A 25,765-nucleotide genomic window follows, 5' to 3' on the forward strand; every position below is an offset into this window, starting at 1 on the left:
CCAGGATCCCAGGGTGGGTTGGAAGATCAGAGGGTTGGATCATCTCCTCCTCCCAACAATTATAGATTTCAGGATAACTCAGGAACCAAGCTCTAAACTAAGTTTTACGTCTCACATGAGCAAACCTGGCCTTATTCTGATTCTCCTTTGTAACCAGCAGCAGGAGGGAGGTAAATGAGGTAAATCCTGCTCCCTGCTGCTGCAGGAGGCATGTTGGCTCCTCGGGAAGGGACAGGAAACTGTAGGCTCTTGCTTCCCAGGATTGGTATTTACCTAACTTCTCGCAAAGATATCCTGCAAAATTTTGCCAAAACATCCTGCTGTGCATGAGGTTCATTTGATATGCAAATGATCTCATTAATTATGATGCTTTACAAGGCATGCAAGGTGCCTCCTGGCCATGCCTGGGATTCCAAATAGAGAACTCACCAAAGCAGAGCACTCTGAGGTCACCACCTCAGCAATCTGGTTATTGAGCCTGGAGAAAGACCTGGCTGCTGGTGTTGCCCAGGGCTAATAAACTCCGAGATCCTGCTCGCCCTGAACTCATTACTGGAGTTTAATTGATGTGTAATTGGCTGCCCACAGCCAAGGATGGGTTTCTAGAGCTGAGCAGCACGGGATCTTCATGGTAGGGCTGCATCTCCCCCCGGGGCACAGAGATCACCCAAGAACTCTGCTTTTGCTCTGTTTTTGAAGTCTTTTAAAGTTCTTCAACGGGGCAGTGGCTGTTGCAGCCGGGAGGGATGAATGTCACCTTGGAGGAGTTCCATGTTTACCCCTGGATTTCTGTGGGATCCTTCTCATGTGCACACGGAGTGCAAGACAGCCCGGAAAACCTTGGATTTTTTTTAATTTCCCTTTTATTTTTTTTCCTGTTTCCCATGTTGATACTTGCACCGACTTCACTTCTGCTGGAAAGGTAGCAGCACATCAAAAGTTGTTATTTCTCTCTGTTTACACCTAAGGCAAGAGAGCTTTGGTTGCTGCAGGTGACTCAGGATTCCTCTGTGATGGAAACAGAGGGAATTCCATCCTCCCTTCTGCAGGAGATTTTGGCAAGAGATGTCTGTCCTCTAACAAAATCCCCACAGCGAATTGAAGGAAGAGAAGAAAAGCTTTAAAGGAAAAAATAAAGTGAATAGAAGCATGGAATAGCTCAAATGCCTTTCAAAAATGCCCATTTGAAGCAGGTTTGGGGGATTGCAGTGGCACAGCTGGAGAAGGGGAGCAAATAATCCCATGGGAAAAGGCAGAATGTCCCCACTTGTTTCCTGGCAGAGGCTGTGCTGGTGCAGAGTGAGGCTCCTGGGGTCCCTTGTCCCCTCTGTCTCTGGCCAGTCCCAGCTCTGGTCCCAGGTGGGAATTAAGCTTTGGGGGTGGCAGTGGGAGACACAGGCTGAGGATCCCCCATGGCTCTTCACACCCTGGGAATGGTCACTCCTGCCAGCAAGGAGGCCAAAGGATTAACAGCAATTAGGGAAGCTCTGACTTATCCTAATTAGAGCCAGCACTGGAGCTCTATTTGAGCACTTATCTCACATTCTCCAAGGCTTTCTCCCATTGGTCTGTGCAGTTCATTTCTGCCCTTCTCATCCCCTCTCTCCTCCCTGTGACACCAGGCTGTGACCCCAGGATGCTGGTGGCTTTGCCATTCCCCTTCAGAGCTGCCCCATTTCCATGTCACTGCGGCATGTTGGCATTTGCAATATTTCTAGCTCATTAAGTGTAGAGCTGCAATCCTGCTGCCATCCCTCCCTGGGTGTCTAACGAGCCAGCAGTGCCCTTGGCGTTGGATCCGACAGATTCTCTGTTGAATTAACCCCAGGTATGCACTGACTAAACATCTTCAGCACCTCTGAGCAAACAGACCGTGTGAGATCCGTGGATTTGTGCAGATCAGAGCCACAAGTATCAGCCCAGCTCTGCCAGGAATCCCTGGACCTCAGCGTGTTGTGACAGCTCTGGCCGAGGCAAAGCTGGAGATTTCTGCGTGGATAACGAGAGTTTTCATCCTGAGCGCCTTCGCCAGGGTGTGCCACCCTGCTGCTCCCAGCTGGGCTCCCAGATGGAGGGGAAACTCCTGGGAGAGTGCAGGGAAAGGGAATGGGAGCAGCATTTGTGCGTCTTGTGCCTCCTTTCTGCAGGAATAGTGTGGTGCCACCCTGCCAGTGACAATGCCACTGCTACAGAAAGGATTCAGCAGTCCTGTTGTGCTCTGGGTTTTCACACTTGGGTGTTTTGCTATATGTGGAACTCATTTGCATCTCATTTGTTTGAGATGTCATTAATTAGGCAGTGCTTGAAAGCCTCACACACTCCCAATCTTGCAGGGTCCCTGGCAGTGTCCAAGGCCAGGTTGGACAGGGCTTGGAGCAACCTGGGACAGTGGAAGGTGTCCCTGCCATGGCAGTGAGTGGCACTGGATGGGCTCTAAGCTCCCTTCCAACCCAAACCAGTCTGTGACTATTTCCAGCAGTGCTGTGAGAACCCACGGGTCACCCAGAAAAGAGCCCTGCACTTTGTGTTAGATTTGTGCCAAAAAATAGCCAAATTCCCACTCCAACCCCTGCCTGCCCCCAGCATGAGCCACGCTCAGCCCGTCCCAGCAGGGCAGATTTTGTCCCAGATAGGAGATGACCACATTCCTTCCTTGAAGTTTGTCTCCTCCACATATCAAAAAACACGAACAAATTGGCATAATAAATGCCCTGGGGAGCAGAGCAAGCTGCTTTTCTTTTTCTTGGCTGGCTCAGCTCACGCTGGAGTTGTGGGACTTTTCATCTCCTCACTCGGAGGAGCAGAGTAAAAGTAGGATGATGAATTGTGGAAAAAGAACTCGCTGGCTTTCCTCAGAACCTCTCCTCCTGCCGCAGCTCCTCCTCCCGCTGTACTCCTTCCAGCACCCCAGAATTCCCTGCCTCCCTGCATGTTATGGCACCTTGGGGATGTGTTAGTCACGAGAATGGAGCTACTGGTGCTGTGCAGGCATATTTGAGCTCTGGCTCTGGCAGGAGAGCTCTGACACAGCCCGGCACGGCTGGGGAGCTTTGGCTGGCTGGTGCCTCCTGAGATTCCAGACCGCTCCAAAAAATAAAGGGAAAAGTCCAGTTGTGATTTCCTCAGGTATGCTGGAGGTGCTTCTGTCGTTCTCTGGTGGTGGTGAGGGCTTTGGGGTGTGTGGTGAGGGTGGGATGGAGGCAGAAATGGTGACTCCAATGGGAATTTTGTGCTGCAATGTCCACCTCCAGTTCTGTGCTTTCTCTCCTCAGCAGCATCACCAGAGCCTGGGAGGACTTTGTTTCTCACTCCTGAGGGTTCTTCTCTGCCCTGGGAAAATTCACATTCATCTCCTGAGGCTGGGAATCCTCCAGGCTGCTGGAATCAGCTCCCCTGATTCCTGGCCATTTGCTCCTGGGGGCTCCTGTCAGGCTCTTTTGATCTCAAACGGGGTGATCTGGAGAAATCACAGCAAGTATTCCCAAAAACTGAGGTCAAACCCAACTCTGACTGTTTGCTTTTACATAGAAATGTAGAATTCCTGGGTTATCCCAGCAGGGTTAGTGCAGCCCTGGTTTGGAAAACTTTTCCTGGGAATTTTAGGCCCAGTCTGAGGTAACCAGCAATGACTGTCAAATATTATCTGATATTATTATGCAACATTTTCTACCTGGCTTTTTATCCAGCAGTGCATCGTCCATCAGCACAAGGTCAGGAAGATTTAAAATCCCAAAGGATTTGAAGTTACAATACTCAGGTTTACAGGTATATTCACACCCTAATGTTTTTCATATAACCATATGCATACTATAAATATTAGGGGGGAAAAAAGGGATAAAAAATTATGTGAAGGAAAACTTTTCCAGCCAGTCCATGTTGAATATTCCCACACTGAAGAGGCTGTGGCACAGAGAACAACCTTTTAAATATTTCTCTCCCTCAGCCAGAGATCTGGGGGGCAAAAATACATTAAAACAGCAAAGTGCAGTGGTTAGAAAAGGTTTTGTTGAATGAAATGTTGGGTTTTTTTTGTTTTTCCCCTTAGGGAACAATAAGAAAATTTCTCCTTCAGAGCATATCTCCCTCTGAAACAAGCTCCAGGAGTGGTCACAACCTGCCATAAAAACGCCATGTGCAAGAGAATATATTTAATATTGGGCAAGCAGAATAGAACGATACGATCTGTTTGGGGTTTGAAGGTAAATGTTTAGACTCTTTTTCCCTTTGAAATAATCTGTGAGAGATGCTGGTTGGCTTAGTGGGAAATGAAATCACGGAGGATTTATGCCATTAATGACAGGCTATGATGTCAAAGCCATTTGGCTCGTGGCCATAACCTTTTGTGTGGCTCTGGTTGACTCTTATAAATAAACAGGCCTGCTCGGCTGCTGCCTGGAGAGGAGTCCCCTGCACTTGGGAGCTCTGAAATATTGAAAATATTGAGTTAAAAACCGAGGGGAAGGAGCTTTCTCCCCTCTGTGTCTCTGGGTTCTGCAGCAAGGCCTGGTTGGTGTTTAAATCAACACCAGATCACTGCAACAACACCAAAACCAACCCGACTTTCTGAAACTCTGCTGGGTTCTGGGGGTTTGCAATGAATCAAAAACCTGGCCTCGTGGGCAGTAGTGTCCATCAGCACGAGTTTTGCTCCTCCTGCCCCATTTCTGGTGTAAAAAAGCAGATTGGGTTGGGTTTTGGGGTCACAGCAGTGGCACTCAGCCTAGCACAGGTGGGAGTGGGGCCAGGAGAGAGGAGAACCCAGGCTGGCAGATCCCTGCAAATCCCACTGCAGAGGGACAGGTGACCCCAAACAGCAGCACCCCAGAGGGACAGGTGACCCCAAACAGCAGCACCCCAGTGGTCAGTGGTGCTCAGAGCTCTGTGTCCTGCAGGGCTTTGGTTCCCAAACCTGCTGGTGATTCCAGCAGATCCCATAGATCATCAATCCAGCACTAATGCAGGGGTTTGGGTGAGGAGCTGGCAGGGCTGTGCAGCTCCCAGGGCCACAGGGCTTGCCAGGAAGGTGGCTCAGGATTGCTGGAACAGCTCTGCACAGAGCCAGGCATGAACAGCCTGAAGGGTTCTGTGCCAGAGCTCAGCACAGCCACTGCCACCAGGGCTTCAAACATTTTCTCTTCTCCCCTTTTCTTCCACTGAATAAAGAAAGGAAAACATCAAGAAGGCAGAAAATGGGGGTTTTATGGCTTTTGCTTTTTGGGTTTTTTTTGGTTTTTTTTGTTTCTGTGCATCCTCAGGAGGACCCAAAAGTCCGTCCCTCCCACCTGCAGGCTGAAATCCTCCCCAGGGAAACCTGGTTTGACAAAATCACGGAGTGATGGAATGTTTTGGGTTGGAAGGGACCTTAAATCTCACATCCCCCTGCTCTGGGATCTGCTTTTGCCCTTTTCTCTCTCCCCTGGTACCTGTTTTCCCATTCCTTTCCCATCTCTGGCCGCAGAGAGTTGGACTTTGAGCCTTTAATGTCATGGAGTGACTTTGGCACAACTCCCAGGCTGTCTGGGGCTCCGAGGGCTCCAAACCAAGAGCCTGGAGCAGGAATGGGTCAGGAGCACACTGCCCTGCCAGGTGCCCCAGTTATAAACTGCTCTTAATTAGCTCATGCCCCTAATTAGCACCAATGTGCAAAACGCAGCAGGGTATTGAACAGAAAACATCTCGATTTGGGCATATTTATACCCTGTGAATATTATTTCTCTTTAATTTCCATTCCCTGCAGCAGAAACAGCTTCTCCCCCAGGACTGGAGTCTCCTGGGCAGGAGTGCAGTGTAGAATAAGAAAAGAACTTTAACCCATGCTGTAAACCAGATATTAATATTTAATAAAGCCCCAGCCTCCTTTCAACACAAATAAAACATTGCTCCTCTCCAAGCTGAAATATGCTTAAATGGAGCAAAGATTTCTATTTTTCCAAAACAAACAGCCTTCAAGTGAGGTCCTTCTGCAATTATTTTAGAGATCTTTTTGTGGATTGGATGGGGGCCCAAAAATAATGTTGCAGACTGTAAGCTCTGACAGTACCAATAATTACAGTGCTGCAATTCAGCTTAAACACCCCACTTTGCTCTGGGGATCAGGACTCCCTTTTTCTCCTTGATGTTTAGAGCATTTTAATGTATTCTGGTTGAACATTTATACCTCAATCACCAGCTCCTCTGGAAAACACATCCTTGTATTTTCAGGGCTGGAAAAGGACAGAGGGAGTTTGTTTCTCCCTATTAAAGTGATCACAAATGTCTCGACTAATGAAGAGGGAGGGGGGAAAGAAAGGGAATAAAGGGAACAAAGTGATGATCAGAGAGAAGCCAGAGCTCTCTGCTGCACCTTTGGTTTCAGTTCAGTGCTGCTCCAGAAGAAATGAGGATGCAATATTGCTCATTTGATTCACTCCTTGATTAATTTTTGGGGATGTTCTGAGGCTCATGTCATCAGAGACATCCTGGGACAGGAGGGACGAGGCGTTTGTGAATGGAACGTGGTATTATTTCCACTGCTTTGTGCCACAGATTGGGAGGGGAAGATAAATGCCCTGGGAGCTGAGATAATCCTGGTGGAACAATCCCGTAATATCTGCTGAAAGCTGCGTGCAGGGCTGGATTGGGAATTTCCAAACGGGAACATTTCCAGTGTGTTCAGCTTCTCGCCTCTGATCTAAATTCCCTTAATTCTACCCTTGAAGTTTCTTGTCCTTTACACTTAAGAAGGCAGAACTGCTTAATATTTGTGCTTGGGAAAGGAGACAAGACCTTTAAGTCTCAAAATGTGCTTTTTTCCCCCTTTTTTTTGCCTTCAGAAAGATGTAACTGCACACAAACCCCTCTAAACAATTCTCCTCGGCTGCCTGAAGAGTCCCTCGGCTGAATTGTAAATCACCGCAAAGTGCACCAAAATAAAAAAAAAATTAAAAAAAAAATAGAAAGATCAGGGCATAAATGAGGTTTGGAGCTGTCTAGTCTGGGGTTCTGTGAGGTAATTAAATCAAGGAGACTTTCTGATCTATAGAAGGGTCAATGTAGCAGGGCAGTGCTTTGAACCATGGGCTCATTAAGGCACAATTGCCTCCTTTGCTGCCCGGATTGTTTATAACACAGGGCTCATTTCAGAGCAGTCAATAACTGCAGAGCATAAATCACTGGGCAGAAAGAGTTATTCCCACTTTATGGGCCAGATCCTCAGCTGGAATAAATCACTGTTGCCCCAACGATGTCACCTCGGTGCTTTAGTTATACAATCCCAAGGTCTGCCTCATGCTGTTCTCATTGGATTGGCTTTTATTGACTCATTCTGCAGGCACAGGTTTTCATATGTGGAGGGAAGGTGGGGATAACTGGGGTGGGTGAAAAGCAATTTTGTCAGGTCTGAATAGTTCTCTTCCTGCTCCATTCATTTTATTGAGAAAGGGTTACCATGTGAAGTCTTGCCAGCTCAGAACCATTTCCCTAAATCCCACCATGGCACTTGGAAAAAATCACTTTTCCCAAAAAAAATCAAAAACTTTTTCCGGTTGGGTTTTAGACGATTTAATGGGGCTGGTTCTTGATTCTGATTGAATTCAGGAAGGAATCCAGGGGCTCAGCATGGCAGGGCAGTGGTGGCAGCACAGCCCAGGTCCATCCTCCTTCACAGGGATTTTTGGGAATGTCCAAGTCTGGCTTTCTGTGTGATTGCAGCTCCAACATTCCAGCTCTGTTCCTTGGGAACGTTCCTGCTCCCCTGTCTAGGGTTGGCTTCAACCAGACCCCAGACAGACTAATTTACAAAAATCTTCCTCAAAGCTGAAGATCAATCTCCATAAATCTCTCTGGAAACTGAAGAGGAACCTCCAAAAACACCCTAGAAAGCTGCAGACCAGCTCAGCTCATCTCCAACCACCTGAGGATGGGCTGGTGGTGGGTGAGACCAGAAAAGGAGATCTTCAAACACCTTTTTAAACCCCTGCAGCACCAATGTCAAACATCCTCTGCCCCAATCCCCAAACCAGCCCAGCTTTTCTCCTCCCAGTCCCACCTCAGCCTCACTCCTGCACGGAGCTCCTCCAGCAAAACCTCATTATCCATAACTAATTAAACAAAAGGTCTTTCCCAGTGCTGTCCCCGGGAGCCGAGCTGGCAGTGTGAAGTCATTTTTGTGTCCTGTTTTGTCACGCTGATGTCAGGCAGGGCTGTCACCACGCTCAGGGGGGTGTTTATGAAGCTGCAGATCGATATGAAATACTGGATTTGGGATCCATTGGCAGAGCTGGAGCTCGGACTGCGTTTGACCTTCTTTGGCTGACAGGGAGCCAGAGGGGTTTTTCCATGGCTTTAAGTTAAAGGAGTTTCCACTGCCTGCCTTCCTCCTCTCCCTCCACCATATCACAGCCACAACTCATTGGGAATCATAAAAAAAGGATTTCTCGGAGGAAATAATAAAAATTTATGGAAAAACTCTCCAGAGAACAAAGCATCAACCCAGAAAAGGGACTGAGAATGAGGAAACAGCCAAGGAATAATGTGAAAAATTGATGAGCAGAGCTGCAGATACTGGAAAACAATAAACAAGCAGAACCTGCTTAACGAGGGATGATTGTAATGTCATTTCTCTGGGTTGAAAACACTGAGTTTTATATCCATGCAGGATTTTGGCACTCGGATAATGGTGTGTCCAGGCATTTCAGCTCTCTGCTGCTCTCTCTGAAGCACACAAAAATTATGTCCACTGGCTTTTCCGTGAAAAATTACCAGTGTTTTATTCCAAGCCGTTTCACAAATCAAAGCTGTCACTACAGCAAGGGTGGAACACTCGCCGGCTCTCAACGCTGCCCTCCTCCCCCTGCTCCCCGGGGAGGCAAGAACATGTGTGTTTAAGAGCAAATAATAATAATTGGTTGCATTTAAATACCATTCCCTGGCAGAATAAATGTGTACCTGTGAGGGGAAGCAGAGGAGAGAGGATTGCAGGAACAAGAACTGCATAACAGGACAAATATTTGCATCTCAGCTCGGGGAAGCTTCTCTTCCTTTATCTCTGCTTCTCCTCCACCCCTCTGCCCATCCTCCATACTCCTGGGCTGGACAATTTTATTGCCCACTGTGTTTTATTCCCCACAGATTTTATTCCCCACTGTGTTTCAGATGACACCCAAACTTCATCTCACGTGATGCTCCATCATAAAACCTCCAGAAATGCTGATTTGGGTCTCTAAGCTAACTGAAGCCCAGAAATTTCCCTGCTGATGATCTGATGATTTACAAACACATCCCACCCCATCCCCATCTATTTGGCTCTCTTCACCCATCAATAAAACACCACTTTCACCAACCCATCCTTTTCCCACCAACTTCCTCCAAATCTCCCAAGTGCTTTGGAAGCCTCAGACCCTCCGAGTTGGCAGCATTCCTTCCTGAACCCCTGATGGCACTTTCTCCGAGTGTCCCCTTAGCCTGGAGATCTTTCCTGTGCTCCTAATCTGCCTGAAACCATCATTTCTTATCCAAAGCTGCTTAAGCACTCGGGGAGGAACGTTCATTTCCAGGCAATATGTGCCCAACCTTGGCCCAGGGCTGCTTTGCAAGCGGAGCTGCCCATAATCCGGAATAAAATTAAACCTTAATCACCGTGTTCCGAGGGGAAGATTTGTCACTGCCCAGCAAGCAGGGTTCTTAATGAAGACGTTGGTCCTTGCAGGGCACAAATCCATTTGGATCCGCTGGCTTAAGGGGATGTGCAGCTGTGTGCAGGAATGGGGGATTTTGCCCCTCTGGAGCAGCACGTGGCCGTTAAAAGAGGTTTAAATATGGATATATGTAAGTGCCGGGGAGCCTTAAAATGGATATATAATTCTATATATCTGTGTGAATTCCATTAAATCAGCAGGACATGGAAGGTTCAGTGCCAGGAGCTGGGCAGGCAAGGGCAGCCTCACTCTGTGTGTACAAATCGACCTGCAGAGGAATTAAATCTCTTTTTTCCGCTGTTTCACGGCGACAGAGGTTAGAAATCACCCCAGGTCTCCCTGAGCACAAACCACAGCCATCCTCTCGCCCTCTCCATTTCTCAACTGCTGGTAATTACCCTCAGCACAGCTCTGCAAGCCAAAACAAACAAGGGAGATGTTTCCAGCGAGCTCTCAGTTTGTTATGAATCCTTCCAAGCGGGTTTTGTGCGCGAGGCGATGCAGAAAGGTCTCATGTTGCTGAGCTTCTCCTCGTTTGCGTCCGAGCTGACATCGCCCTCCTTGGACAGGACGTTTTCTCTCCCTCTCTCTCTCTCTCTCACATGATGGGAAAAACAAATTCCTCGCTGAATCAGGACCCAGCCAACGTGATCTGGATTGGTTTCAAAGGACAGCGATTTTGGTTGCTCAGGATCTACCTCAGAACTGACTGGAAGCAATTTTATGCTTTTTTTTTTCCCCTGCCATGCTATGAAGTGTGACCTCACGGGCAGAGCACTCTTGGGTGACTGTAGATGTCAGTCTACAGATTTCCTACTGCTTATATTTAATTTTAAATACAATTTTAAATAGAGCAGGGGGAAAAAAATAGGCATTTATTGGATTTTTCTATGCTTCATGATTTTTTCACCAATGCGAGAATTCCAGCTCCTCCTCACCCTGCACTGAGTCACTGGAATGTGCTTATCTCAGGTGAATCTATTGGAGAAAATCATCTGTATTGCCTTTTCTCTCCTTGGATGCTGTTCATCCATGACCTCACGGAGCTTCCCCAGGGTTGGCTGAAGTCTGGGCACCTGATGAGATAAAATCTCACCTGGCAGTGTGTTTTACCATCAGCATGAGTTATCTGGCAGATCTGATTCCAGAGGAACCTGTGGAATGTTTCAATCCTGTTACTGGCTTTTCTTCCCAAGCTTTGTAAAGGCTCCCAGGAAGAGCAAAGATATCTTGGATACCTTGGACACAGCCATGGAGATGCCAAAGTGACACATGGCCACCTTTTCCATGAATATTAAAAACTAAGAAAGCTCCAGCCCACAGTAACACTTTTGATTCCCTGTCCTCAAACCTCACAGTTTTCTAGGAATAAAACATCCCATGTCGTTCTCCAGATTGGAGCTCTGCAGTGTCAAAGACTATTCCCAGACTTTCAGGACAGACTTCACTGAAGAATTCCTTTGATGAGATATCAACCTCCAAGGAAGTGATTTTTAATGAGTTTGGGCCAATGGAACAGATCAAAATAGTGGAATTTCTGCTTGGCTTTGAAATGAACAAGTTCATTCAGATAATTGAGATTTAAGCCTAGAATTCCTCCAGACAAGGACCTTTGGGGGATCCTTCAGGGAAATTCTAGCTGCAGGGTTTGATGCCCAATGGGTGTTAAAACTGCAGATCACATGGTGAGGCAGAAAATCCTTTTAAAACTGGATTAGGGATGATTTAAACCTTCCAGGACACAATCTAGCCAGGCTGACGCCCAGAAATCTGTACAACCATTTAAACCCAGCCTGCAGACCTTGTTTTACCTCAGAAATGCAGACCTGGTGAAGGCTGGAGATGACCCAGAGCCCAAGGTGTGCAGAGCTGCTGGGGAGCAGAGCTGGAGCTCAGCCCAAGCTGAGGACACACAGATCAAAATCTCAGCCTCCCTCTGCTTGGCTCAGCTGGCCAGTGATGATTTAGCTGGCCAAAGCTTGGTTTTAGCTGGCCAAAGCTTGGTTTTAGCTGCCTCTCTGCACAGATTCAGTAAAGCTGCTATAAAATGAAGACTGACCCACTCGAGTTTCTGTTTTGAAGCTCAATTGAGCAGATAATTTTGTTATCTGACTCCAGAGCAGTGCAGCCCACGTGAAGAGAAGGCTGGGGCAGCAATCAGAGCTCTCTTGGCCAGCATGGCACTGCTGGCAGGGGACATTTCCAGCAACCTCTGCCACAAGTTGCACTTTGTTTATGAGGAACAAAGAGAGTTTGAAATGACATGACACTTGATTTTTTAAGGCAGTAATTGCCTATTTCCTTACCAAAATTAGAAACAGCGAATGTTTTGTGAAGTCCTCCCTCCAGCAACCTCTATTGTGATTCAGATTCTTCTCTTTCCAGCTGAGGCATCAATCCCTTTTCCAACAGCAGCCTGGGATGGGCAGCTGACACCCCATGAGCTCAGCTCAAATTCAAACTCAAAAATTATTTCCCCTTTTAACATTATTTTCCCTTTTAACATTATTTTTCCTTTTCACATTATTTTTTTTTCCTCTCACATCTCTGCACCCTACTGATCTCTTTTCTCCAGGTCATTTGAAAGTTAATATCTTTGAATTTCTCTTTCTCTTCACCTTTCTCACAGGCAGTGCCAGGAGCGAGGTGAACATGCCTGCAAGGGAATGACTGAGGCAGCTGAGAGGGATAAGTTTCACCTCCTTAAGAAGAAACCAACTTTGCTCACCCTAAAAATCCTCCTGGAAGGATTTGAGCTTCTGTGCTTGAAAATGGAAGGATGGGAATGTGTTTTCTTGTGGAGTTGGTGTTGTTTCACCACTCAGATGGTGAAGGAGAGTTTGTTCAAATGTAAGGATTTCTGGGGATATAGAGAGATTTATTGAATGGTTTGGGTGGGAAGAGACCTTAAAGTCACCACAGGGACACCTCCCACCATCCCAGGCTGCTCCAAACCCTGTCCAGCCTGGCCTTGGACACTTCCAGGGATCCAGGGAACTCCATCAGCCATGGCCTATGGCTAAAATCTTAATTAGCACCATTACCCTTTGATGAATGAGTGTAACTGAGCTGCCACCACTCCAATTAAGTCTCCCTTCAACAACCCTTTTTGCCACTTGCCCCAGCTGCAAATACTTGCAAAACGCCTCAGAAACTCCCAGAAATGATTGCACCCCAGTTAATGAGAAATTCCAGAGTCCTGCATAAAACCACGCTTGGAATGCAAACTAAAACTGACGGGCAAGAAAAATGAATGATGTTATCCTCACGGAGTGCTCTGTGCTCCAGGGACCTCACTGTGCCTCCTGGGGCTTCAAAAGGACATGGAATTATCTTGTGGGATGGTGGAACCTTCCAGTGCCTGCAGCCTAAACCTGGGAAAACTCCTGGAGGCAAAATTAATTGGGATAATGGCAGAATCGGGATAATTGGGAAAATGCAGATCCCCTGGACAGGACTGAACAAAGGAATAAATCTTGTGTCTTCCTCTGAAGGGCATCAGAATCCTCGCCAGAGCAGTTCTTGGAGGACTTAATTTTGGAGGGAAGTGTTTCTGCTGCTGAACAGAACAAAACAGAGTTAATTCCAGAGGATTCCTGGCGGGTGGTGACTGAAACCACAGGCAGTTTTAGGGAGATGAGGTGAAAATTAAAGTATTGCATTGAGTGTGATAATGTGATTACATCCTTTCATCCTACTGTTGGACCACCAGTATCCCACCCTTTAAAAATTATTTTTCCTTTAAACATTATTTTCCCTTTTACATAATTTTCCCTTTTAACATAATAATTTTAACACAATAATTTTAACATTATAATTTTAACATAATACAATGGCAGGCTGTGTCCCATGGAAGAGGTCATTCAGCAGGAGAAGGAGGCCCTTTCAGCATCTCCTCCTTGGGGACAATCATCACCATGTCCCCAAAGCCACAGCTGTCACACTGCCAGGGAAAGCTGCCTTTGGCCAGGGCTGCCACCAGCAGATTTTTGCACCCATTTTTCCAGCAGCTGGATAAAATTCCAGCCCTCAGATGCCTGGGAAGGCTTTTGGCACAGAGAAACATCACTGCAAGGCTCCCGTTACACCTTGTGACTGAGCAGCCACTGAGTCACGGCTGGAGCTCAACTCCAGCTCCTCACAGCCTGCCTGGGGTTTGGCTCTGCTCCACGGGCTCTGGGTAATCACACCCTGCAGATCCAGGGCTTTTCGAGGATTTATGGTGCTGGCATACGGGTGGCACACCCTCCCCGTGGAGGAACAGGATGGAGCAGGTATGATGGAGGATATTAATTCCCATGGAAACCCTGGTGGGGAAAGGGATGCCAGAGAGAAGGGAGAATCATCCAGCAGCTGTGCTGGGAGAAGAGAGCAGTGCTGAGGAGAAAGGATTCCCTGGAGGGGCAGCTGGGATGAGATCAGCAGTGCTCTTTGGGGAACGCCTCGTCGTGCCCACAGGAGCTCTGTGGTGAGAAAAAAAAAAACCATCATTCTTCAAGTAAAAGTGCTAAAAGATTTTTACCAATTGCCTGCTGACAAACCAGTGGAACATCTGAGTATTTGTCTCCTGGTTTTGCAGCTCTATCAAGACCAGCAAAACCACGGCGGGGTTTGGCTTGATTTGCCTTTTGAGCCATTTGGTGTTTTTTAAATTCCTCCCTCTCCCATTTGTCATTTCTGCTGTGACTTCCCAGCAGGCAGCAGACACTAGGTACGTGCTGAGTGATCATCCTGTTGGGTTTTCCACATCTGACACTCGAAAATAAAAATCTGTGGAGGGGAAAGAACCGTTTGCTGTGAGTGATAACAGCTCTGCCTGTGGCTGCCCTGGGATGTCACTGATGTAGGGACACTGGGGACATCAGGGACAACACACAGGGAAATGGGAGGTGTGGTGGCCATGGAGCACTGGAGGCAAAAGAGATGGGACATGGAAAATCCCATGGATCTGGGATTTTGGCAAATGGATTTTGGATCTGTGGCAGAGCAGGAATGGGGCACAAAGCTCTGTGGGCCAGTCTGGGCTGTCCTGGCACATCTAAGATGAGTTTCAAGTTGCCCTCAAGTGATTTATGGTCTGGATGGAGATCTCTGAAAGCTGCACTGGCTCTGCACTGGGGCTCTCTGTGAAACTCTTGCTGAGCTTTGTCCTGCTTTTCCTGAAGCTCACAGAAATCTAAACCAAAACCCTGAACCCAAATTCTGCCAAACGAGGAGGAGTGTGCCAAAGCAGAGTATTTTTAACTCTCTTCCCCTGATTTGTGGCTGATGGGATGGGCATTGGGGTGCTGAGCAATAAATAAAGGAATACAGAGACAGTGCTTTGTGAACTCTGAGCGTGACCTTTTCCACGAGGTGAAGTTATTGTGTGAGACTTTCCTGGGTCAATGGGAAGGGACAGCACAATGAATGAGCCCTCAGCAAACAGTGACAACTCAATCACAAGGCTAGGCACTCATTTCAAGGTCCAGCCAAAGAGAAATTGCTGCTGAGCCCCAGCTGGGAGTGAGGCATCCCTCGGACTGGGAGGGTATCAGCAGTCCAGAGCAAGGCAGTCACTAGAAAAGGCTAAAAAACCTCATCTATTTAACATCAGGGGATAAGCAAGCTCTGGATAGAGAGACACGGAGTGATTTACTGCCCTGAAAATCTGTTTTGTCTTAAAAGTATCTTTTTTTTTTTTTTCCCCTAAATAAAAGTCTCTTTTAGAAATAATCATGGCTCGGATAAGTCCCTTTACTGTACAGCAGCGTCAGAAAGCAGAGAACCACGGGCAGGGAAAATAGGGCAGGGAAAACCACGGGCAGGGTCAGCCTTGCTGAGGTGATGGTGAGAGTGACCCCGAGCTGGAAAATGGGCAAACAGGGTGATTTCTCCCCAAAACTCGGGATGCAGACCGGGATGATGCTGGAGAAGAGGTGCTCCCGGCTCCGGTGAAGCAGCAGCAGCTGGAACATCTGCATTGCCCGGGCGGAGAGGAGGGAAGGAGAAAGGCAATTAATTAGCTCCTCCCGGGAGGGGAAAGGCAAGGAAAGCAGAGTTTGTCAATAGGAAAAAATGCAAATAAAACCTCAGCGCAAGGGATGCCTTTATCCCTTTATTCCAGCCGTCAGATAAGCGAATGGAGCATTAACACTCCTCGGCTCACCCTTCCTGCCCTGCCCTGCCCTCTGCGAGAGGAACTGGCGGCTGTGCTGTCCATCCCGTGCCGCTCTGATCTGAGCCCTTCCTGCTGGAAAATCACCCCAAATGGGGACGGGATGGGGACAGGTGACAGGGGATGGGGACAGGTGACAGCAGCGCTCTCCATCCTGGCTGCCCTGATGGGCTCCCCCGGGAGTGGGATCATGTCCAGGGAGATTTGGAAGGGTCAGGGGATGAGCAAAGTGGGGTTTGTAGCCCACAGCCTTCCCCTCTTCACTGCCGGGGCACGGGAGGAGGGAATGATGGAATAAATTCCTGCCGAAGGACACACCAAGCAGCACCTCCTGCCCTTTTTCACTGGGAATAAATACTGGGATAGAGTTACACCCACCAGGTTGGGAAACTGTCATTGCTTCAAGCTTCTGCCTTCCAAGGAATGATTCTCTTCATCCCTGATCCAGGAAAGTGGAAGGTGGGAGGTGAAATGTCACTTGCTCTCTGTCTGGTCCCTTTGCCCCATTTGCAGCTCACTGAATCCAGGCTTGGAGCCTGGAATATCCTCTGGAATTGCATCCAGCCTTGCTCTGGGATCTTTTTATCCCCTCACTCCTGCAGGAATTTCTCCCCAACAGGAATTTCACTCTGCTAGTAAACGGGTCCATCGAATTTCTTGCTGTAATTTTGTAATCAGTCACTTCCAGTTGCAGCCATCCCAGCAGAGCACAGCATTCCAGGATCAGCCTCTCCTGCCATGTCTGTCCCACTGTACTCCCCTGGCTGCATTATTCCTCACTTGACTTATTTGGTAATTTTTTAATTTTTTTTTTTAATGCAGAATGCACCAGATAAATGAAAGTTGAAACAGTGACTGTGCATTAGTGCCCCTGGTTCTGAATTCCTCCTTGGTGGCTGAGGAATATCACAAGGTGATGGGAACAAGCTCCATGAATTCCCCTTCATGTCTCAGGAATATCAAAAACAAGCCCAGCAAAGCCCTGATGGATTCTGCACTGGTCACTGGTGCTGGACATGGGATTCTCTTACAACAAAACCCTCAATCTTCCCCCTTAGAAACCCAACAAATGCAAAGAAAAAGTGGGGCTGGAAGAGGAGTATTTTAAAGTTTTAAAGACAGGGAGATTTGTTCTTCTCCTCACTGCTCCAGACACACACCAGAGCGAAATGGAGCAGGACAGGCTGCCAACATTAATATTGTTTTTGGAAAGAGATTGATCCTGGAAAGTAAGTACATGAAAGAGGAAGAGAAACAAGGGATTGTTAGCTAAGGTCACTTTGAGGTCTGGCACACATGACCTGAAAAAGCCCAAAAGCTTTGGATCCAATCCCCCCGAACGGCGAAGGAATTGACGGTGATTACGCAGCGCCAGGGTGATTGAACAGTGGGAAATGGGATAAAAGGAGGGTTGGATATCCACAAACAAGAACTCTCTGCATGTTGGGAAGGCTCTGACAGCAGCCAGAAGCACTTTTAGGTGAGCCCACTGGGAACAGCAGCCTGCCAAGGGGTTGGGAGTCTGGGAATGCTGCGATGCCCCTGCGGCTGGGCATGCAACGCTGCTTTCTCACCACTTCCTTCCCTCGCGGCAGTAAAATGTATAAAAAAATAAATAAAAAGTGGGTGTCTGGCTAGGCCAAACCCACAGGCAGTTTCCCAAAGGCCTTTATTAGAAAGGCTGGAGCACGTAGGGCTGAGGCTATCGGGGAATCAAGGACACTTCCCACCGCTTTCCATGACGCCATCGGGAATTTAATCGGGGTTGGGACACGAGGAACCTGCGGCTTGGTTCAGCCCTGCCTGCTTTCCCCTGGGACTGGGGAGTTTGCTGTGCTCTATTGTTGTTCTGTAGTGATCTAATAAACCAGCTATCAGCAAACCCTGGGCCAGGATGGAAGTTTTCCTTCGCGGAGCCAAAATAACAAAAACCTGGGGAATAAAAACACTGCTCTGCCTTCCCCCTGCTTTGGGGATCTTATCGACAGCTCTGGACAGAGAATGAGGAAAATCAGCCTCCTAAAAAAACCCCACTGAAGCAGCAACAGGTATTTGTGTTGCTAAGTGCAGAGTCCATCCCTGGAAAGAGCACAAAATGGGAATAAATGTCCCAGCAGTGGGCAGGAAACCAATCTCCACAGAAATCTTTTCCTGCACTTTCTCCCTATTTTACAAGGTCCTGAGGCTAATTAGCACCTGGCAGCACCTCGAGAAAGATGAAACCTCCTCCAGGCTGCTCTGACACGCAGTCAGAGGATCAGGGGTGCAGAAGGCTTTTTTTGGTATCTTATATCCCACAGACACCCAGAGCCTGTAAGATGAGAAGAACATGCTCGGCTGTAATCAGCTTGCTGGGCTTGCAGGGAAGCTTAAGGAGGCAAGTTGCCTTAAGGAGAGAAGTTGCCAGGCTGATGTGAAGCCACAGCTTGTCAGGACCTTGTGTTTCACCTCCAACCTGACAATAAAACATTCACCCCACTGGAAGATGCTTCGAATTCCCTGGAATAAAGTTCCTCTTTATCTTCTCTGGCACTGACTCTTTAACCATTTCCTAATCCCAGACGGTCAGGAGCTCTGGGAAATGCAGATTTTCTGGATGGGGAATGGGCAAATGCTCAAAGGGAGAATCCAAAAACCACTTTTCCATTTTTCCCTCAACCTTCAGTCATTAAAGGAAGCTGACAATGAGCTGAATTTTATTTACTCCCTAAACATGAGTAGAAAGGCACCAAACCCCACCAAGCAGCTGATCCAACAGACATTTAATAGGGTTCATCTCTCATGGAGATCTGCAGCGCCTGCTTTGCTAATTCCTGTTAACACAAGAATTTGCTAATTCCTGATGCTGATTATTCTCACACTCTGCAGACAGCATTTCTCAGAACCAATAAACCCTCAACACTCTCAGGGTTGGACTTCCCAGCCTGGCACAGCTTTCCAAACCCTAACCAATCAGCTGAGCTGATTTGCACATTTTACCACCTTAATTAGCCCTCGCTGTGGATGAAGATCATGAAGATTTTTGTTCTGGCTAATAATAGTTGTACTTTATCTCGCTTTGCCTTCTAACTAGCCGTGCCCTAATTGTGTATTTACGTTTGCTGGCATGTGCAAAACATTTTAAGTAGCTGGGCAAAGCAGCTAATTAGGATTGTACATTCTGTGCTTGGATGGTACAGCAGCAAATGGCTTGGTGGAGGCAGCTTATCAAACATTGTGCTCATTATTCATTAATTCAAGAATAGGAATTGTTTATGAGGGCCTTGGATTAGTGAAACTTGTGTCCAACAGACAGGATTCCTTATCAAATCTAGCAAATGCAGAGCTGTGCTGATCAGTGATTTGGAAACAGATCTGTGATGTATTTCTACATAAGATTTCGTTTCCTGCTTGCTCAGCTCCCATTCCCAGTCGGAATTAGGAATTCTCCCTTCAGACTCTGTCACAGTCCCTTTGTTCTTCCTCCTCCTCCTGCAAGATGGAATTGTGGCACCAACCAATATGGAGCAAAATAATCAATTAACAAACGTTCTGTGTACAAATGGGTGGATTTCTTCTTCATGCACGAGTGAGATTTCCGCAGGAAATCCAGGGAACAACCATGGATTATAATGCAAACACTGGTCAGGGCAGCATCAGACTGCAGGGTTCCTCCCTGGAGTCCTCAGATTGTTCACAATTAGGCAACACTGTGGGGATTGCAAGGAGCTCAATCCTTGCCATGGAATCCTTGGCTCTGCCTCACTCCCTGTCCTCCGCTGGCTTTGTCACCAGGGAGCTCCACAAAGCATCAGGACAAGGGTTTTTATGATTCTGTGTCATCCTTTTCCCTCTTTTTCTTTTTCTTTTCCTCCTTTTCCTCCCCACATTCTGTTAATCTACATGTTCCAAGCTGTCTGCTGTCTTTATTTAGTTCGATTCATCTCTGAGGAACACAGAGCCCAAAATCACAACAAGGAGTAAAAATAGGCTCTGGGTTGCTGCAGAGCTGGCAACTCCACTAATAAGAAAATCTAGCAGGTTCATTAATAAAAACGCAATTAGCTCCTCTAATCAACCTGCCAATGAGCTTTCTGTGTTTTCCTGGAAAACATGGAGACAGGTGTTCACTAGACAAGGAGTGATGAACTGTGTTATCAGAGCCAGATTTGGTGTTTTTCCTAGGTGGTGGATCCAAAATTAACCAATCTACAAGAAACCAAGAAGTGCTGCTTCTCAAGAGCTTGAAGGAAATCAGCAGAGTTCCCTGTCTACAAAGCATCAAATTCTACAAAATCTATTAAAAAATCTACAAAAAAAATCTACAAAAAATCAGGAAGTACTGCTCCTCAAGATCTTGCAAGCAATTACACCAGATATTGCTGTAGAGGACATAAATACTTATTCAATAAATACATATTTATATCTAGAAATAGATATCATTCTTTTCAAACTTATGTCCCCAGTGCCCACCCCAGTGGCATGAAAGAAATAAGTAGAGTTCCCTGTCTACAAAGCATCGAATTCTACAAAATCTACAAAAAATCTACAAAAAATCTACAAAAAATCTACAAAAAAATCTTCAAAAAATTTACAAAAAAAGCCTACAAGAAATCAAGAAGTGCTGCTCCTCAAGAGCTTGCAAGCAATTACTGATATTGCTATAGAGGACATAAATACACATTCAATCTAGAAATAGATATAATTCTTTTCAAACTTATTTCCCAGGCTGGGGGCTGAACTACCCATGAAGGAAATAACTAGAGTTCCCTGTCTACAAAGCATCAAATTCCCTCTTAAAAAATGCAAAACTTTTTTAACAGCTGAAGCTGAAGCTGGTGACACAGACATTACAAAGGAACATGTCAAGTGGCACCTTCCAGGCACAGATTTTGCAATAAAAATGTTTTTGATAAGCTGCAATACCCAAATCTCCATGTGAGTAAAATGTGTTTACTGAGGATCACCTTTGTAGTGCTGCCACACCTCAAATTTATTGCAGGAGGAGCAATTAGCTCTCCAATCTCCCCCTTTGCAGGTGCTGATCAATACCCAGTGTGTAAAACCAGCCCTCCTCACCCCCAGATCGATGCAGAAGGGTTTGTGATGCTCACCACTCTCAGGGTGGCTCTAATCAGCTCTTTTCCTCTCCTAATTGATCAGGAGCAGCAGAGCCCAAGTTCAGAGCAGCCCTTCCTAGAAGGGATTACTGTAAATCAGAGCAGGCTCAGCCCCAGGCAGACAGGAATCTGAGTTTCACTGAGGAGCTCTGGCAGGTGATGGGAGGTTGGGCTGGGAGGGTCAGGAGTCAACCCTCATTTCGAGCTGAGATTCAATCTGAGATAAGGCTCGAGTTCAGAGGTCGGTGAGCAGGTTTGTTTTCTCTTTTTTTATGAGGTTTTTGCTGAAAGTGTAGCTAGGAGCAAAGCTAGACGTGTTTTCTGCAAAGCAAAACGGCCATTAGCTGCAAGGGAGCAAAGCCAATAAATAAATAAATGTGGTGTCTCTCCAAGGCTCCTTCAGTGCTTCCAACCCAAAAAGAAATAAAGCTTGAAAAGATAAATTCTCCCTTCAGCAAAATGATCTCCAACAACCTGGCAACTTCTGGGAGCTATAAAATTCAATCAACATCTTTTTGCTTTGTGCGTCAGGCTTGGGTTGAGCAGAAAGCAGGTGAATGGTGCAGAACAGGAGTGCATTTAACGGGAGAAAATGGGTGAGATTTCAGAACTCTGGTTGGGATTCCACCCCAGGATGGTCTGTGCCTTGTTTGCATCTTTGGAAATGGGAGTTATCCAGTGCATTTATCAATTGGAAAATTGATTAGAGCTGCACTTGGAACAGCCTTTCCCTGCCAACTGCTCAGTCCATGCCTGGCGCTGGGAGCATTTTAGCATTTGGCACTGGGGTGAATTTAATCTCTCAGAGGGCTCTGAACCTTCCCAGGACCACAAAACACTCCATGAGGAGAAAGGGTTTGTGATGGAGAAGGGTTTGTTTGGAAAACCTTGTGGAGTTACAAAGAGAGTATTTTTAAAAGTCCCAACAGTCAGAGTTTTGGAGGATTTTTTCCTCCCAAAGTGCAGGGATGATGCTCTGGAGGTTCTGGCCCTGAAGGAGAAGTCAGGAGCTTTGTGTCTTCATCTGCACTTTACCACTGTTTCTAATAAATCATTTCCACTTTTCAAATTGGATTTCCCATCTTTCAACCAGGACTGACACAACCTCATGGAATCACTGAGGTTGGAAAAGACCTCCAAGATCATCACATCCAACCTGTGACAAATCCCCACCCTGCTCAGCCACCCTTCCCTGGCTTGTGATTTGTGACAATCAGAGGCTCTCTAACAAAGAAATGCTGTTAAAATCCCAACTTTTCCAGGCAAAGGAGGATCTCCTCCTTCCCCATCTGTGCAGCTGCTGGCAGGGTCAGCTCCCCAACAACCCCACAGGAATGCTGTGACCCCAAAAACGCTCTGGGCAACGCCTTTCATGAAGGGCAAACCCCAATCCATCCCACTGATGGATGACAGAGGCATGAAAAGATTAATTTAGGTACCTTCCCGAAATAACTTGGGCTTAGGTTTCCCCAGGCTGCCAAAATTTGCCTGGAAATCTCGTGGGGGTTAAAATCCTTCTGCTGTTTCAGCACTTCCAGCTTGAGCTGAGAGTGGAAATTCAGTGTGAAAAAGGGGGAAAAAAATTGATGGGATTTGTCAGAAGCTTCAAGGAAGTTTGGCTTTGGAAGTAATAAAGGATCCAAGACTGACTATATATATTTTTTAATATATATTGTCTCCTTTAAGTAGTTTCTTAATTACAAACCAAACAGAAGCAGAAAGCAGAAAAAAAACCACCAAACCTTTAACTTTCCTTACGAGTAGCTGGAAAGAAAAAAAAAAAAACTTTCCTTCCTGTGTTTCAACTGCAAGTTTTTATTTATTAGAGATGATTTAAACCCTGAAAATTTGAAAAGATGAGAATAGAACACAATAGTGGCTGCGTGTGTCGACTTTTCAGAAGAGACCCAAAAAAAAAAAAAAGAAAAAGCTGAACAAAAAGAATTAAAAAATGCTTCGAGCATAAACCAAAGGCTGCAGTAAATCACTGGATGTGCTAAATAAATCAGAGTGATGCTGATAAAGCTGCTTTTGGCTGCTTCCAGGCCCTTTTTGTAAGGTTTTTAAACTGCTGCTTACATCCCCTCCGTGATATGTGGTTGTGTAACTCATCAGGTGGGCCAAAAAAGGATCAATAAATAAATCTTTAAGAAACAGAAAAATGGGATTTGGCTCAAGGGACGAGGGAACCTGTGCAAGAAATTTCCACATTAAAAAACCATTGCTCTTTCTGGAGCCTGGGGTGAGGAAAGAGCTTGAAATGAAACAGACAATTCCATAATTTTAGGGGGAAAATATTTATTATAAAGCAGACAAGTTCACCAAAACATCCAGTCTGAGATGAGTTTGGAAGGAAAACCTCTCCTGCCCAGCTTGGCTCTCAGCTGGGAGGTGGGGTGGGAAGGATTTTTGGGAGAGGTTGGAGCTTTCTGTGTCAGTGCTGTGATCATGGAGGTTGTGATCCACAGCTGGTTTTGTGTTCAGTTCTTCCCCAGAAGGTCCAAAAATTCCCTCTGAGCATGGAGCCTCTTTTTTCCAAAGATGTCATTGTCCCCAAAATATTTGTGATGTTGCTGGAAAAGAGAGGATTTTCCTAAAATCAGCTTCCAGCAAGAACTTCCCAAAAGGGCAGCTGAGCCTTTGTGTTGGACTGGCTTGGTCTGGGATGAGTTTGCCCAAAAATTGGCAGCCAGAGCATCCTTTAGAGAGTAAAAAGAGCCACCCTGGGCTAAGGTTTTTATCTTTCTAGCCCCATTGCCACAGTGGAATTGAGAAAAATCCCTCAAATACCAAAATATTCAACAAAAAAAAGGGAATAACAAATGCCTGTGGAAACCTCCAGGGACTGGGACTCTAAATATCCCTGGACAAGCCCAAAGCTGTCCACAGACCTTGCTGGAAAGTTCTATTTTTGGAGATTTCGATGAAAATTCCACCTGCAAGACACAAAATAATGACCAGCCCTGGAAAAATACCCAACCCGAGTTGCAGGTTTTGTCCCCATTTCCCCCATGAGAGAACACTGTGACCAACAATCCTCATTTCATATCATTGCCTCTGTAATTTTGTGACCCCACTTGTGGTGAATTGGGGTTCTAAACCCGAGTTCAGGGCTGCAGCAAATCCCAGGAGGGAAAAACATTCCCACTATTTCTGCTCTTGGAGATTAGGGCGAAGTTACTGGGAAAGAATCACTGCCTGATCCTGCTGGGATGGACCAGAGGCAGAAAATGATGGCTGAAGGTGTCAAATTCACCTTCCTGGTGCTAAATCCATCTTCCTGCTGCTGTGTCCCCCTTCCTGTGCCTGTTGGTGGGTAATTTATACCACCTTGGCCATAAAAACAGCCTTGGTTGCACAACTGTGGAAAAAAAAGATTGTTGAGGGACAGCCAGATCTTTATATCTGTATTTTATCTGCTCCTCAGCTAGAGGCTGGGAGGCTTGGTGATTAAAAATAGATCAAAACCTGATGGAAATGTTCCTAAAATTTGGATTTGGGTCACTGGAAAGGGAAAACAGGTAAAAGGTCTGGCTCAAGGCTGAACTTCCTCCGGTTTGGGTTTGTTTGGGCTCTGGGTTTGGTCCATCTTCATAAACAGAGCTGACAAGCAGGACCTGCTGCATTCATCATCAGCTGGAAATGGAATCAAGGAAAGAGCAGATCCATTTCTATTTGCAGCCCAGGGGATGCAGGGCTGAGATGAAGGAGAATAAAATACCTCCAAGGGTGACTTTAAAAAAAAAAGGGATTCATCACCTTGCCTTTTATCCAGCCCCAAGTGTGACCTGGGCTGGGGAGAACACAAAGGTGTCAGAGTTTCTGTGAGCTCATGGCCTTTTTTGTGCAATCTGAATTACCTGTGAGAGTGTTTTGTGGTGAACTGGAAACCATCAGGATCCAGCAGGTCGCTGGGAACTCTTTCAAAGTGTCTAATTAGGATAATTCCACTAGCACTGGGCAGGGCAAGGCTTCCAGAAGCACTTCAGAGGCTCAGGGGTGGATTTGGGGGTTTAGTCCCCATTATCCCTGCAGATCCTGTAAATTCGGTGGTAAATTCACCAAGCTCTGCTCTCTGTGGCTGCAAACTCCTCTGGAGCTCTCCAGGCTGTGCAAAACCAGCAGGACAGGCTGGGAAGGCTCTGCAGGAATCACAAGGAACGAAGCTCAGGCTGGGAAAGTTTCTCTCCAAAATTCAGGCAATTGGAGCAAAGGGGCTCTTTGAAACTGGAATGACTGGAAAGCACAGAGACACCATTTCCAGTGGGAAAAGTGGGAAAAGAGGGATGCTCCATGCCCTGAACTTCTTTTCCTGCTTCACTCGACAATTTTCTTGCAATAATTGGGAATTACGAAGAGCTTGTCTCTGAAATCACCTTCCTCCATTAATTTAATAATATATTTTTATATATATTTAATATTCATTAAATATATATATTCAGTAGTAGTAATAGTAGTAGAAGTATTAGTGGCATTCGTATTAGTATTAGTATTATGATATTTAATAATATATTTAAGAATATATTTAATAATATATTTAATAATATATTTAATAATATACTTAATAATGTATTTAATAATATATATTATGATATTTGTAGTGCAAGGAAGAATCAACTTTGTGCACAATTCCCAGCGGTTTTGTGGGATTTCAACAGCTTTGGTGAAAGGTTTTCCCCCAATCCCTTCTCCCTCCATCCACCCCTTTCCTCGGTGCCTCCTGGCCCTCAGCACTGTTTGCTCAGCCACACTGAGCCTCGCTGGGAATATTTGTCTTTTACTCCTTACAGGGAGGATCTGCAGCCTGAGAGGAAAGATATAAACACCCCTGGATC

At 46.3% G+C, this 25,765-nt stretch overlaps 1 long non-coding RNA gene across 3 annotated transcripts; it reads left to right on the top strand.

Annotated features, from left to right (window-relative positions):
- Positions 1-2,936: 2,936 nt before the first annotated feature.
- Positions 2,937-8,579, top strand: LOC146429383 (uncharacterized). Of its 3 annotated transcripts, none has more exons than XR_014855551.1 (4): positions 2,937-3,126; positions 3,687-3,765; positions 4,046-4,199; positions 7,690-8,579. It is a non-coding gene; the product is annotated as an uncharacterized LOC146429383 (long non-coding RNA). The 3 variants fall into 3 exon arrangements; XR_014855549.1 differs by lacking the exon at positions 7,690-8,579 and adding an exon at positions 6,813-7,496; XR_014855550.1 differs by lacking the exon at positions 7,690-8,579 and adding an exon at positions 6,813-7,496 and having other exon boundaries at positions 3,690-3,765.
- The last annotated feature ends 17,186 nt before the right edge of the window (positions 8,580-25,765 follow it).

This window comes from Lichenostomus cassidix, chromosome 18 (assembly GCF_008360975.1).
Source record: "Lichenostomus cassidix isolate B80296 chromosome 18, HeHo_3.0, whole genome shotgun sequence".
NCBI classification, from domain to species: domain Eukaryota; kingdom Metazoa; phylum Chordata; class Aves; order Passeriformes; family Meliphagidae; genus Lichenostomus; species Lichenostomus cassidix.